This window comes from Montipora capricornis, unplaced genomic scaffold, assembly GCF_036669925.1.
Source record: "Montipora capricornis isolate CH-2021 unplaced genomic scaffold, ASM3666992v2 scaffold_496, whole genome shotgun sequence".
Taxonomy (NCBI): Eukaryota; Metazoa; Cnidaria; class Anthozoa; order Scleractinia; family Acroporidae; genus Montipora; species Montipora capricornis.
The window spans coordinates 643,945-660,000 of NW_027180234.1; the positions used below are offsets into that span (position 1 = coordinate 643,945).

At 39.4% G+C, this 16,056-nt stretch overlaps 1 long non-coding RNA gene across 1 annotated transcript in view; it reads right to left on the reverse strand.

Annotated features, from left to right (window-relative positions):
• Positions 1–10,692: 10,692 nt before the first annotated feature.
• Positions 10,693–16,056, reverse strand: part of LOC138036676 (uncharacterized) — a 24,826-nt gene continuing 19,462 nt past the window's right edge. Inside the window, exons 2-3 of the long non-coding RNA XR_011130021.1 lie at positions 15,376–15,501; positions 10,693–10,816 (exon numbers count right to left, since the gene is read on the reverse strand). This is a non-coding gene — a long non-coding RNA (uncharacterized lncRNA). The remainder of the gene's footprint in view (positions 10,817–15,375; positions 15,502–16,056) is intronic.

Here is a 16,056-nt window from a genome sequence, read left to right on the forward strand (position 1 = left end):
TAAACTAAAACTGCTGAAGTGCGATATTATTCTGATTCTTACACATCATGATTGGCAATGCAAGGCAAAGCGAAGTCGCTCTCGAACCCCGAGCTGGAGCTTATCTCGGTTTCTGTAGCATAAAGCGACTGAGCCCATTGCTACTGACCAATGGACGAGATACTAAACCGTAGCAGGCTCGTTCCGGATCCTGCAGTATGTCGGCTGCGACCATCTGTACACCTGAATGACAAGAGACAGTGCGGAGCAAAGTTTCCTGTCTTGGAAAACAGCAAGGCGACAGCGCTGAGCCTTCAATCAGTCTGGCACACTGACTGGGTCTCCAGGCACAGCTAGTCGCGTAGGAGATGAAACACTTTTACTTCTTTGAAAAACATTTCTTTGCCTATAAAACCTGAAACTATTTACGTTTAATTATTTTATCATGTATATGAACTTATTGAAAGATTCTTAAACCTCCTTCACTACTTGTCTCAAGGCTATGCTCACAGCTATACTGTTAGTTTATGTTGTAGACTAGCTGTGTATCAGTGTAAGTTGCACACAGCAGGTTGGTGATCGGTTCACGTCAATCCTTGCTTAGGTTGTGTTTTGTTTTTGGAAGATTGCGATCCGTGTCATTCACAATGACTTCTCCGCAATCTGCCTCCACAATTTTATGTTGCCGTCAGTTGCAAGTTCATTTTGTCTTTATAATACTGCATGGTAAGGAATTCACCATACAAGATTTAGAGCATCCAAGACTTCCGCCCTTATCAATTCTAGTCAAGGAAGACAGAGTCAACGACAGACATAATTTCTAAGAGCCGACCAGTTTAATCTAGAGTTCTAACGATAAACACTCTAAAAAGAGGATTTTCAAACCTTGAGACTTACTTGGAGGTAATCTTTTATCTTTTATTCCTGATAACGATTTCAAGATCAAATAAGATACTCATATGTTGTCAAGTTACATTATTGAAGGACCTAAGGTTATATATTTCTACAAAAGAATGCCGTTGTCCGCGATAATTTTCAGTTAATGCAGTTAAACTTCGAACAAGCCAGTCAGAAATGAGTATCGAATGTCTCTTTCGGGTTTGCGAGAGGATCCAGGTACTTTCCTCTGTCAAATGCCACTTTGTCAGCATCTTCCTCTTCAAGGCCACCGTTGTCGCTTTCTTCAAAGCCAACGTTGACGGATCGAGGCTCAGCTGACTCTTTCGGCTGCACATGAATAGTAGCAAGTTCAAAGCTTACTCCTCCAATCTCCTTTCTTGTGTAAAATGCCACTTTGTCAGCATCTTCTTCTTTAAGGCCACCGTTGTCGCTTTCTTTAGAGCCAAAGTTGACGGATCGAGGTTCAGCTGACTCTTTCGGCTGCACATGAATAGTAGCAAGTCCAAAGCTTGCTGCTCCACTCTCCTTCCTTGTGTCAAATGCCACTTTGTCAGCATCTTCTTCTTTTAGGCCACCGTCGTCGCTTTCTTGAAAGCCAAAGTTGACGGATCGAGGTTCAGCTGACTCTTTCGGCTGCACATGAATAGTAGCAAGTCCAAAGCTTGCTGCGCCACTCTCCTTTCTTGTGTCAAATGCCACTTTGTTAGCATCTTCTTCTTTAAGGTCACCGTTGTCGCCTTCTTCAAGGCCAAAGTTGACTGAATGAGGTTCAGCTTACGCTTTCTGCTTCACATGTATATTAACAATTTCATATCGTACTGCTCCAAGCTCCTTTCTTGTGTCAAATGCCACTTTGTCAGCATCTTCTTCTTCAAGGCCACCGTTGTCGCCTTCTCCAAAGGCAAAGTTGACTGATCGAGGTTCAACTGACTCTTTCGACTGCACATGAATAGTAACAAGTTCAGAGCTTACTGCTTCACTCTCGTTTCTTGTGTCAAATGCCACTTTGTCAGCATCTTCTTCTTCAAGGCCACCGTTGTCGCTTACTTCAGAGCCAAAGTTGACTGATCGAGGTTCAACTGACTCTTTCGACTGCACATGAATAGTAACAAGTTCAGAGCTTACTGCTCCACTCTCGTTTCTTGTGTCAAATGCCACTTTGTCAGCATCTTCTTCTTCAAGGCCAACGTTGTCGCTTTCTTCATAGTCAAAGTTGACTGATCGAGGTTCAACTGACTCTTTCGGCTGCTCATGGATAGTAGCAAGTTCAAAGCTTACTGCTCCACTCTCCTTTAACGTGCTAGATACTGATGGCATGTTAAACTTACCAGTTTGCACTTGATCTCTCAGAAAATTTTTTCCTGTCATTCCTCTTATCTCGTTCTGGAGGTCATTAAGAGGCATAAGCAACGCCAGGCAACACGAAAGAGACCATTGTGGATTTTTGCGCCACTCTTTGATAAAGCGGCAAAAATACCTGAGGTACTGGACTGAAAAAAGAACAAAGAAAAGAAGTGAATACGTTTGTGTAGTATCATAAGTGAACGAGAAGACCAACAACTGCGCTTGGTACTCTGCACTGAAAATGCGTATTCGCCCCACTGTTTTTCTCCAGCGGTTGTAAATGCCCGGATGTTTGCTCCCGCCACTGTACTCCAAACATATTGCAAGATCCTGAAGTGTTTTCGTAGTCAGGCTGTTAAGAGAAGTAATTATGCGTTTTATGATAAAAGAATAAAACTCTACGTGCTTGTTGACCTTCATAAAGTTAACAATTTTAGTTATAGAAGCTTGGCCAAAAAGTCCTGTAACGGTGATTAGGGTAATTGTTCTACTATCAAACTTTTTTGGAAACTTGGCATAATTAACATTCATGATATGAACATTAAAAAAATGCAGTAAAAAAAAATGGGGTCACCGGGCTCGTTTACGCGTCAGCAGGCTCTTAAAATGGGGTGTTTTACTGATTGCGCGTTAAAAATTCTAATCACCTTCCTACAGAATTAAGTCTTGGTTACTTGAAAGATACAAAATTTTATTTCGAAAATAAATCTTCTTTTAGTCACATAAGAAGTATTGCTTCATTTACGCCGTTTTTGATCGCCTGGTTGTAGGAATAGTGCACATTTTGGGACAGTTCCGTGGTTAGCTTGAAGTCCTCGCCTTGGCCAAAATACACCCAGTACGAAACTATTTTCCAAAAAACATGTTCTACTATTAAACTTTTTTTTCTTCAAATATGTTCTTTATTAGAGTGTTCTTAACAAATAACTGAAAAAAAAAATCGGGGGTCACGGTGCTCGTTTGAGAGCAAACGAGCATTTATTTCGCTATCGGGTTTAGTTTGAGGGAAATCTCATTCGATTTGTACTCGTACGTGCTAATGTGCTCGCGCTAATGACGCGAAATCGTGAGCAGTATGGATGCGCAATGCAATACTAAAGCCCTGGTCAAACGGCGCGTGATAGTCGATGATAGATTCTCCCCAAACTATCATCAACTATCACCAACTATTGTTCAAGTGGTCAAACGGCCAAAGAAGTTCATGATAGTTGACGATAGTTCACTGGCAGTCGCGCAAGCAAAGTCACGAGAGAAGCGAGTTCCAAGCTCTTTCCGCGTAAAAATGTGAACATTAAATGGCCTCCCGTAAGACAAACTTGTAAAAGTATGAATTTTTCGCGACGAAAGAGAGCGGCAAACATGTTTTCTGACCGCTATCGGACCAGTGATTACCAAAACAGCTGACCGAAAAACTATCATGAACTATCGTACGCGTGGTCAAACGAGGAAAACTATCATGGACTATCATGAAGAATTTGAACAAGCTCAAACTGAATGATAGTTGATGATAGTCGATGATAGTGCATGATAGTTGGTGGTCAAACGGAAGCTCGCGCTCAACTATCATCGACTATCATCGACTATCATGAGCCGTTTGACCAGGGCTTAAGGAATTACCTTAAGAGGTTTTTTAAAAATAATAAAAATGGTGACGTCAGCATTTTCTGGGGTTTACTTTTTCAACTAGTTTCCTGTCAAATGTATAGGAAATTTCAAATGAGCTACAGATCTATTCAGAAATGCGTCATTTTGATCCAGAAACCAGCAAAATGTCATATTCACATTATTCCTTCATTTTTATTATCAGTAAAACTCTGCAAATAGCATGAACTTTTAGAGAAGCTTACAAAAAATGTTTCCAGGTGTAGTCATGCCAAATGCGACTCCTATTGATCAAGATAGGAAATTTAAAGACCTCAGAGCTATGTTCTAACGAATACATCTTTAAAAGACCTCCCTTTTCTATATGAAATTAGTGAGGGTTTTTTAAAGATTTCTGCTAGTAAGGGCTGGTTTTGTATATAAGATGCCATTTGTTCATTAGAACATTTTTGAGATTAGGGACTAATAGCCCTAATCGGCTAACTCAATGTTGTACCCAATTCAAACCCTTTGGGAATAAAACGTTTTGTTCCAGGTATTTCCATATCATTTAAATATGAATGCTACATTATCATGCAAATACAATACACAAAGAATCTTAGTCCCGGGAGATTTGAATTGGGTACAACATTGAGTTAGCCGATTAGGTCTATGGTTGACGTGACATTCGGTAACAAACGGCAATTTTTCATTTTATTTTGTAGAGCCTTTTTTTTTTTCGCTAAACTTGACTTCACATAAAGTCATGTTTACGAAGTTATCGGCTGGATAACCCCGGTGGCGTAATCTTTGTTTGAATTGTGCGATGTGCTTTTCAAATTTTGCTTTCGAAGAGTTAGTTCTAAGAAGCCTTAGGGCTTCGCCTTTGATGAAGCCTTTCCTGACGCCTGGAATGTGGCAGGACTTGAAGCGCGTGTATTGGAAAATCTTTGTCGGTTTGAAGTGTGTGCACACATCAAGAATAGAGTGCTTTTTGACCTTTTTGAATCTCTCTCTCTCTCTTGTCTACATATGTATCCAAGAATGTTATTTCAGTATCTGAAATCTCAGCCTTGAATTTATTGTAGGGTGATAGCTATTTGCTAGCTCTGTCAAGTTGTTTATTGCTTCTTTGTTTATGTTCTATAGAGAAAAGATGTCGTCAATGTATCTTTTCCAAATGCGTGCTTTGTAATTATAAGGACTTTGGTTGATGACTTCGGCCATGAAAATGTTAGCAAAAGATAATTTCCCACTGCGGTTTCGTGTGCTGCAAGAGATAGTTTTTTTTTGGTTGAAATGGAAAGAATTTTCTTTCAAGAGAAGTCTTAGCATTTCTCTAAGAAAGAGTGAGAAGGAATCGGAGGTTTGTTTTCATAGAATGTTTAGTATGTTCTACATGCAATGCCGATTCCTTCTTCCTGCGGGATGTTAGTGTAAAGGCTAGTACTGTACATTGAGACAAGGATTGTGTCTTAATTTGAGACTTTCATTTTCCCTATAGAGTTTTAGAAATCTCTGGTATCTTTGAGGTATGAGTTTTTTTCGTTTTAGCAATAGGCTGAAGTAGGTGATCAAAAAATGATGAGATTTGTTCAGTAGGGCCTTCACAGACAAATATGATAGGTCTCTCGACCGGGTTGGGTTTGGGAATCTTTGTTAGAGTTTAGAAAACAGGAATTCGAGCCAGGTTTGGTCAGGGATGACCATTCCTTAGTCATGTCGTCAATGTGGTCTCCGTGATGGAAAGCATTGATGAGTTCTTTGGCTTTTTGAGACTCTCTATAATGCCATGGGTAATTTAGTGGCTTAAGGTTTTCTTTCTGGTCTAAGAGAATCTGAGCCTCTCGTGATACATTACCCATGACATTAGAAACCTTTCAAAAAGCCAAAAAACTCATCGATGCTCACCGTCACGGAGACCACATTGATGACATGACTAATTTGACACCAGACCCGTCACGAATTCCACGAATCCCTGTTTTGTACACTCTAACAAAGATTCATAAGCCTAAACCAGTCGGGAGACTATCATATCAGGCTGCGAAAGCCCTAATGAACTGAGGTCTTTGAATTTCCTATCTTTACCAAGAGGAGTCGTGTTTGGCCTGTCTACACCTAGAAACATCATCACGTCTGTGGAGAAGGCAAGAAGGCAACTATTTCGATTGTGTTGCCATAGTTAAGATAGGATTCCCCCGACATCTGAAGCTCCCAAGGAAAATACCCTTCGAGCATCGTATCAAGGTAGCCATGTTCGGGGTTAAGTACACCTAGCACTTCCAGAGCTTTCACGTCCTGCTGAATGGGGATGGGAGATAAAGAGTTAATGAAAACCTTTATGGCCAACACTTCCCCAAGCCCAGCTTCCTGTAAGGAAGCCTGCAGATGGTTGTGCAAGTGCTCAAAAGCAAACCTTCAGTTCACAGCCCTGTATGTTTGTAGTCAAAGCCATCATTCTTAAAGTATAAGGTGTTTACTAACCAACAAAAAGATGCAAAAAAGAGCATAATTTAAGATGACATATTTAGTTGAAAGTTATAGATTACTTGTGGAGACAAGTATGTAGTTTTTTGATATATTTATATATTAGCAATGTGCCCTTTTTACCATTATGCGTATTATTACAATTCAAATCCTTGGTTATATTATATTTGAATTCTCTTTTGATATTTTCTGGAAGTCTTGACACTCCAACATTTTTTCTCAAAACCAGCTTATTCCGGTTATAGGACATTTCAGCCATGCCTCTATATCCCAAACTGTTAACTGTCCCTTGGTTGACATTGGTGAGAAGTTTCATGCATTTTATCAAAAAACGCACAATTCCCCTGAAATTGTGCTATTCACTGCTAGACTATCGTTCGAAATTCAGTGAAAATGTCTAGACAAACTTTCTTTGTTCGTAGTGAACACATCTCGTATGATGGGTCAAAAAGGAACATTCAGCATAGTTGAGCTTTTCCTCCTAGCCTCTTTTTGTGAGTTGGCTAAAAAGTTGAAACTTTCAATTTGACATTGCAACTCAATCTATCTTTCTTATACCACGAGATGGAAAGTAATGAGCAAACAGATTTTACTGATGGACCCCCGTGGTTTCCTTTGGCTTTTCTGGAATGAATAACCAATCTCTTAAATATGTCACTACATCGTAACAATGAACAATTTTTGTTTTGATTCGTCTAATTTAATCATGGTCTGCACATCATTGGGCACTTAAAGCAAGGACTACGTAAGTGTCTATTACGGAGAGAGCAGAAAAATGGAACGAGTACGTATCATTCCGCCAAAATTCAAAGCTCTTGATGACTCCTCAGTAATAGAAGTTGTCGTAAGGTTTTCATTCAATTTTTCTCGATTGTTCCCTACATTATTTTGACTCAAAATGTGAAATTAAAAGAATAGCTCACCAAGATTATTTGGGAGAAATAACTTGCTCGAATTACTCATTTAATCATTGCGACTTCATCCATCAAAGACAAGTTTGTTCCATCGGTTCACGCTACGTTTCGCAGGAACAGGAAGCACAGCTTTGACGTAACACAACAGGTGTATTGTAGTGTTTAAAAGGAATAATTTAATGTTTTTTTTATGGCACAGACACGCGTCATGAAAAGGCACTGACTACAAATATTCCTCGGGTGCGTGATCTCGAGGAAACAGTTTTGTGTCCTCGAGTGATGCCTACGAATACTTTTTTCCCATGTAACCTTTTTTTTCTTATGCAAAACTTTTTACCGCACAAAGAGGTGGAGTAAGACAATAAAATTATGACAAAAAAAAGGTAGGTCACGAACCTCGTTTAGGAGAAAACAGAAAGCAAACCGAGCTCGACCCATCGACAACACGTTTCCCCGATAGCGCGGTTTCACTTTCACTCTCGGACTGAAATGACACTTTAGCATCAGCAAGGCTATCACTCGACTTTTTTTGCGAGGGTCTTAAACGTTTTCCGTTCTTCGCTCTACTGCTGTGCTGTAAAAACGGCCATTCTTCTTTCTAGCGAGCTTTCCCTGCCGAAAGGCCGCCATTTTGAAATTTTTGGCAACGTTTGATATATCAATATTCACACATGGCTGAGAGTCTTCATGGTTAAACTAAAACAGTTTTGTTTAGAAATATCCCTTGAGACTTGTGATACAGAGGAAACAGAACTAAGCCGTGAATTTTGACCATAAGGCCTACGATGTGTTATGCGCAGGACAGGATGCGCAGTGCAATACTAGGGAATCACGTTAAGCAAGTCGCGTAGTAGAACGGAAGTGTGTTTAGTGTCACGTCGTCTTTTGGAAAAATAAGAGATTTGCTCCTTCTTTCGCACGGTTCTAACTTTATTTTATTAACGTAAACATATATAGATCTTGATCTCCTCATTTGCTTTTCTCGCTCAAATGCTGATACATGTATATGTATGAGTTTAAATCGCCGAAGTACTTTCATCTCGGTATAAAAGACATGCGAAAAGTCGCGGCGAGAGGTACTGTGAAAGAATAGAAAAATCGTGAATCATCTAGTGAAAGCCTCGCTTATGAAAAGCGTTGTTATTCGCGCCTGCTGCTACCGCATTTTGAGCTCAAAATCAACAATTAACTGTTTGGAAAAATAAGAGATTTGCTCCTTCTTTCGCACGGTTCTAACTTTATTTTATTAACGTAAACATATATAGATCTTGATCTCCTCATTTGCTTTTCTCGCTCAAATGCTGATACATGTATATGTATGAGTTTAAATCGCCGAAGTACTTTCATCTCGGTATAAAAGACATGCGAAAAGTCGCGGCGAGAGGTACTGTGAAAGAATAGAAAAATCGTGAATCATCTAGTGAAAGCCTCGCTTATGAAAAGCGTTGTTATTCGCGCCTGCTGCTACCGCATTTTGAGCTCAAAATCAACAAATAACTGTTTGGAAATCCCCAAAGATGATAAAAAAGGGATAAAATGCCTGTATCTTGCCATTTAGGTTGAAAAAATAACATATTAAGCATATCATGTACAACAAAATACATACGCACTTTCCACTACGGTCGGCCATGCTCTCCTACGTATTCGGAAAGCGCACTACGGCTAGAAACCAGGCCATCTTCGCATGGCGGAAGAAATCACCGTTCTATTCACCGTTTTATTCACCTACGTAGTCCTTGCTTAACGTCCCTATTGGGGAAAGTAAATACTGCCACTTCCTACGCTCTTGGAGATCAAAGTATGAGATCAAAGTATGGATCTAAAGAGGGTTATGTGGGCACTTTAAACATGTTAAATATTAAGTTTGTAACTTTGTTTTCTGCGGAAAATCTGAAAAAGGAATTTAGACCGGAAAGTCCAGGGCCGATTCTGTGTCTTGATCATAGTGTGGTATCTTTCAGATTAAGTGAACTGCTGAATGTTCCTAGCTCACAACCGCATACAATGATAGCCAAGTCTCCAACTCTTTTTGATTTAATTTCAAATACGAAACAAAATGCTTACCCGCAAGAATTCCAATTACCAAAAAATTTGCTCCAAATACCAATGCATTGAACATGATATGGTCCATATATGAGTCCACCAGGGATTGTGCTCTCTCTGCTGGAATTCTACTCACAACACCTATTACGAGGTTGATGAATGTGACAGCAAGGGAAGAAATCATCATGTTGTTCTCAAAGGGATCCGCTATCGGCCGCTTGTACGCAAAGAACATACCATGGAGACCTGACATGACGCATGCTAACCCAACGTAGGCTCTGCTCTCACCTCCTATCAGGATAATGCCTGACGTTAATGTCACCTTTCGAGCTGTTTCAACAAGTTCCCAATACCATGAGTGAGTGTTATAATTTGCGAATAAAAACTGTAATCCTGTGACAACTTCTGGAATTGAACGCTGCCACGGGGAACGCTTCAAAGACCTTTGGTGCCTCCACAGAACCACCAAGACAGCCATGGTAGGAACATGATGTAAAAAATGCTGCAATATGCAATAATCACAGATCGTCGGAATTCTTGGCTGGAACATTTGACAGTAAAGTCAGCTCTTAGAAACGAGTCGCAGTTTTCGCCTTTTTCGTCAAGGCACAGTGTTCGACAAGCAAGGGGAAGAACATTTGCTGTCTTGGAGCAGGTGCTTAGATAGGTTACGTAAAGGAAAAAAAAGACTGTTCTGTAGACCAACTGCTTTGTGTCGGAAATTTTCTTCACTTTCTCCATTTGACTCGAGAAGGTCTTTCTGCTCAATAAGACCTTCCTAATTCCATAAATAATGAATGCTAAAATGACGACCGCAGCATTGATACCGAGCAGAGTAAACAATCTTCCAAAAGCATTGATTTTTAGATCTGGAAAGAGACAGTGGATTGGAGCAATCTGTAAAATATTTAGCTGTAAAATCTCGGAATATTTTCCAATAAGTGCGAGAGAGTCTGGCCATTTGATGTATGCAAATGCCTCGAGAACTCCAAATGTTACCTGGTAGAAACCGATAACAATTTTTAGTCTTCCAAGAATTATATCAACTAAGGAGCGGTCTTGTTTGTTCTTGGCTTGTTTCCTGCCTCTCCACACCATAAACGCAGTAATTATAATAGTCACTGCTGCTATGACGGAAAGCTGTGCTATCATCCATGCTTTTGAGGGGCACTCTTTGCATGTCTTCAACTGTTTGTAATATCCAGGATTACACACTTCACACAATGGTCCTTTATATCCAGCAATACATGGGGAGTCCATACCTCCCAGACATGATTCCGGTCTTGGACATTTATATGCTTGAGGAAGAGAGTATCGGTACTCGATCATGGATTGGTTTCCAACAGAAGAATTCCCACGTAAGACTTCGCTGAAGGATATGTAAAGTTCTTTGTTTGTATCGTTCTCCCATTTCCACCAGTAACCCCGTTGAAGACTAATGGAACCATTTTCGCATTTTAATCCACCTTGTTGTTCACATGACTCGCATTCTTCAAACATGTGTCTTCGAAAAAATCCTTCCTGACAGTAACATGCCCGAAATCCAGCAAACAACTGTAGATTCGTCCCTGAGAAAAATAAGACGGTGCAATTTACTTCTTTATTAATTTATTAGTACATAAATGACGAAAGATCGTTTAATTTTGTTATTTTATCTTTTCCCTGGTGTCTATCGGTAAACGTTTTTTCGAATTCATTCATATTAATAAATCTGTTTCTGCACCAGGCCTCTAATGCTGTTTAAATCTTTTACCGAAAAACTTAACTGAAAGCAACGTAAGGTCTAAGAAACTGTTTTGGAACATTGCAAGATACCACCACTGAATACTCAGCCATAGTCTAATGAAAGTACTTGTGGGAACACTCATGCTAGTGACGTTCTAGCAGTTTTTGACTGCTTTTAAAGAGTTACCCCAACATTTCCATCGTTTGTAACTTTTGCCAGCGTTAAGTATCACATAAATGAGGTTAAAGCAAGGTTACCCTTGCAAAATAGGGGAAAAGAACCTGCTAGTCGATTTTGGCGAGAGAGGGAGGAAAACTGGACTTCCCAGAGCAAAACCGTCGAAACAGGTTGGGACCGACTGAAACTCAGTCCATATACGATTGCGGTGGTGGGAGGCGCTGTCTATGACCGCTATGTCATCTTGACTCCTAGAGTTCCATTTGGTCTCTAATAGAACTTCAGAATTTCTCTGGCACTATGAATTACTATAGCGGTCGAGATATGAGAGTCTTCAAATGACAAGTTAGAAAAGTCGGGAAGGACAACATACAAAAAACAAAGCGTTTAACTTTTGACTTTTCATCAAATTGCTTTTGTTGAGACGATAAACGCTCCATGAAGTTAATCAATAAATATCGTTTTAACTTGGCATTTGGGCCTTAGCGTTGCTTTCTTTCCTTATTGGTTTCCATTGGAAATCATAAAACTTAATAAGCTGCATACGGCCAGCCTCATTCCGGCATTCCCTCTTCTGAATGTTTTGTATAATTGTGTGGGGAATGCAGTTTCTTTTAATATCTGGCGAAATATCTTTTTGCAATGCCGGCAAACTGTTCTTCTGTTAAACCGGCAAGAATTGTAAAGTACTCCCACTTAATTAGATTAGGCCATCATGTTTGAGAGGCTATTTGCAAAACTCCAACATTGATCATGATGTGTTCATTTGAAAAGTAAGCGAAAAAGGTCTCATCTTATTGGCTTCTTGATAATATTTATAGAAATCCGGTGAACCATTTCGAGAAGCATACAATATAATCTATAAAACCACAACGACATTTGTTAGAGGGTCTGAATGGGGTTAACCAACAAACGACAAACGGCGATAAATATAACTGATTGCCGACAAAACAAGAAAAATATTACCGATAACTGACATAATTCTGCGGAATTCATCTTCAAGCGCCAACGGGCAAACTGCGTTTTGGCTTCCATCAATCAAACTTCCGACGCCAACCGCTAATGACGAAATCAATTGATGCGTGACTAACCCACCAATCAGCGTCTTTGGTTCCCACGGTACATTCGCATATTCAAACTCGACGCCGATGGAGAGCGATGGAATCTGTACGAATCTTTTTACTGAAGAATTTCTAAAAGTATATCATAATGGTGTTCGACCTCTGAACTAAACGAAAACTCCAACTCACTTTCCGGAGGCGGAGTCGATCTTCACCGCCATGTTCGGAAATTTGATTGATGGAAGCCAAAGCGCAGTTTGGCGCTTAGTACTTGAATGTGAGATTCTGCAGAATTATGAAAATCGCAGTAACCGACAACCAACAGGGTCCGACACTGTGGGGATGTTGGTTGGATCGGAATAATGCGTAACGTCTTTTTTCTTTTAACATTTCAATAGTATTTTGTATGATTTGTTTCTAGTTTATGAAATGTCATCCTTTGGTGGGCTCTATTTCACCAGAGGTAACCTGGGGTGATTACCACTTGTTAGCAAAAAAACTGGTTGTTCCGTTGGGAAAACAAATGGAACAGCTGACACCAACGGAAATTTTCCGGAAAAAAAGAACAACCTTCGAAGGTTGTCTTCTTTTTCCAATTTTACCGCAGCGACTGGAACTTTCTGTATCATTTGTTTGCACCACTAGAATCAGGCGCCTATGCGAGGATTACATAACTTCACTTGGCGGGCATTGGCCGCCACATTTATTTGTACCCAGACTCTTACGGCATTGGGAAATGGACTCATAAATGGGACAGCTAATTCCGTTTCCCAATTTTTCGGTAGGGATTGTCCAGTACCTTCTGTCAAAAATATCTCACCAAAAATTCTGTTTAAATGGTAAGCGCCCCTGTTTCTCCTCCTTTCGGGTAAGAGCGCAGGCTCATTTCCCGAACAGCAGCTTGCCTTTCTAACTGTTGCGCCTGTACGATCGCCTGTACGCTGTTTTTCCATGCGGTGGAGTCAGGAGTGGAATTTTAAAAGTGATCGTAAGTTTCTTTCGAAAAGGTGAAGAGGTCACAATCGAGCGCCATCGTAGCCGCGTTCCAGTGGACATATCGAAACATAAGGAGTCTTTGAGTTAAAAGAAAAAAGAAAAAAAGACATCTAAAGGGAATTTTAGGAGTAAAGGAGCAAGCCCCTACAGCACCGAATTTGCGGCTTCTCATTGAAACTATTTCGCCTGGCAAAATTCTCTGCGAGTAAATGTGAGAACTTTGCTGTAGTGACAGATGGACAGTGGCATCTTGAAATTCCAAAAACATCTCGATGACTAAATATGCAGATGGCGTTACGTGTAGCATTCCCGTTGGGCCTAATGTTAATGACCATACCTCTAGGGAGGTAAAAAACTATTCTCTGGGCAGTGAAGAATTTACTGAAACTCAATTTGAGTAACACCAAGGAAATTTTCATAAGAGGAAGAACAACCTTGCCCCATCCTGATGAAATTTTAGATATTATACGTGTCTTTTATCTGAAGCTTCTTGGAGTGACATTTCAGGTTACTCCTACCAACCGGGATAAACATTTTGATGACTTGATGGAAAGAGCGCTTAAGCGTATAATTTTATACCTTCATTATCTTTTTAACTCTCTCATTATGTCACGCTTTACTTATACTACATCCGTGTTTGGGGTGTTGCTGCCTATAGTAAGCATTGGAGTCAGATTGATAGGCTACAGATTTGGGAAACATTCAATATGTAGCATCTATCAAACAGATTATCAAAGATGGAGATTTGTGGCTATGGAGACGTATTGTAGATAATCCCTCGCACTCCCTGCAGGATCTTCTCCCCCCACGTAAAAGCAGAGCTTTACGCAGTAGGTCCCATTCCTAAGTTAATAGACTTCCTCTTCGACTTTTAAATGAATCTTAATTTAGTACTTTGTATTTTAATACAGATTTAACTTCATTTTATTATTATTATTATTATTATTATTATTATTAATACTATTCTTCTTCTTCTTCTTGTTATTATTATTATTATTATTATTATTATTATTATTATAAATTTGATATCGGATGAAGGCATCAGTGAGATCGACGGTAAGTGTGGAACGTTGTATTTGTTTTGTGTCAGCAGAGTTTGATGTATTCAGAGTAAAGTTAAGGGCCCAGTTGGCTCCAAATTAGTGATATTACTAATGCCATCTATCAACGCCGCACTGATGCTTTGCTTTAGGCCCCGTCCACACGTATCCGGATATTTTTAAATACTCAACTTTTTCTTTCCAGATACGCCTTCCGTCCACACGTATCCGGTGGATTTGCTGGCGAATCCAGAACGTTTTGAATACGCTCTCCAGAGTGGATATTTTTTGATCCGCTTTAAATCTGAAACCATTAGGGCCCGGTTGCTGGAAGCCTGGTTAGCGCTAACCGTTGGTTAAGAGGTATCAGAACCTATAGGTTTCCATGGTATTTAACGCCGGTTAGCGCTAACCATGCTTTGAGCAACCGGCATTATCTGGATACGTGGGAACAGGGCCTTATAAAATTAGTGAACTGTCAGTTTTAAGATATTGTTATTGAAATTTAAATTGCTTTCGAGTTTCCCTAATACATATAGCTGATCTGTTGGAGAGATGTGTACCTTTGAAGTAATTGGTATCTTTCTAGCGACGGTTGGTCCAGCCTACGATGTTGCAAAAGATCCTTTTACGTTTCGGCTGCAATACTTTGAAATGGCCATCCACACCAGTTGCAACTTCTGGCAGTCGTTTAAAAGCGCTTTCACGAGTTATTTGTAATGCCAAGATCGTTCATTCTAATGTTGCCTGTATTAAAGTCTTACTCAAACCAGTATGCGTACATTTTTTTTAGATAAACAGGCTTATTGAAGCATAGTTCTTGGAATTTTTTACGTCCCATGGACTTATTTTATCATCATGACAGCGTAGTACCTTTCAAAACCGTCGACTCTTGAGCAATGAACAAGTAAGCACCTTTCATGAAAGGAGATTAAATGATCAAATGTCGATGCTTGATGAAGAATACTCTTTTAATCTGATAGTCTTTTTGGTTTGATAATTGACAAAATATTTTTGACTGTGCCTATTGTATCATGTTAAAAGGTTTTGTTGTGCGTTGTTGACTTAATTGACTTTGCTTAAATTACAGGATTTAGTTTAATTGAATCTATATTCTAGTATCTGACCTTCAGGACAAGTACTGCAGTCAAGAGAACTTTTTCCAGGTGCCTTATTTTTGTGAACAAACGTGCCAATTGGACACCTCTTGCAACTGTCGCTGACAAAAGCCGGAGTGTCTGAGTAGTAACCACCTGTGGAGGATGTAGATAATATCATGGTACTCTTTCATAAAATATAAAGTACTCAACGAGACAGCAAAGCATCATATGAACATACTGCTACTTCTACTACTCTTAACATTGATGATGATGATGCTGATGATAATAATAATAATGATAATACTCATAATAATAATAATAATAATAATAATAATAATAATAATAATAATAATCAAAATAATAATAATAATAATAATAATAATAACAATGATGATAATAATAATAATAATAATAATAATAATAATAATAATAATAATAATAATAATATTTGAGGTTGGAAGTGATCCAGAAAAAAACATTGCTGGGGACAGCAAAGATACTAAGGAAAGTACTGTCCCTGTAAGAAGAAAGAAAGGAGAGACCTGTGACCCGTGTTAACTTGTTGTAACCCGCTTCCAAGGACTATAAACCAGGCCGAATATCCTGCCTGAGTCTATAAGGAATGGATATGGAGGTCCGTTCTGGTCAAAATTAAACAAGATTTTTTGTCTGCTTATTGATCAATTTGTGTTGGCTGTTTATTTAATC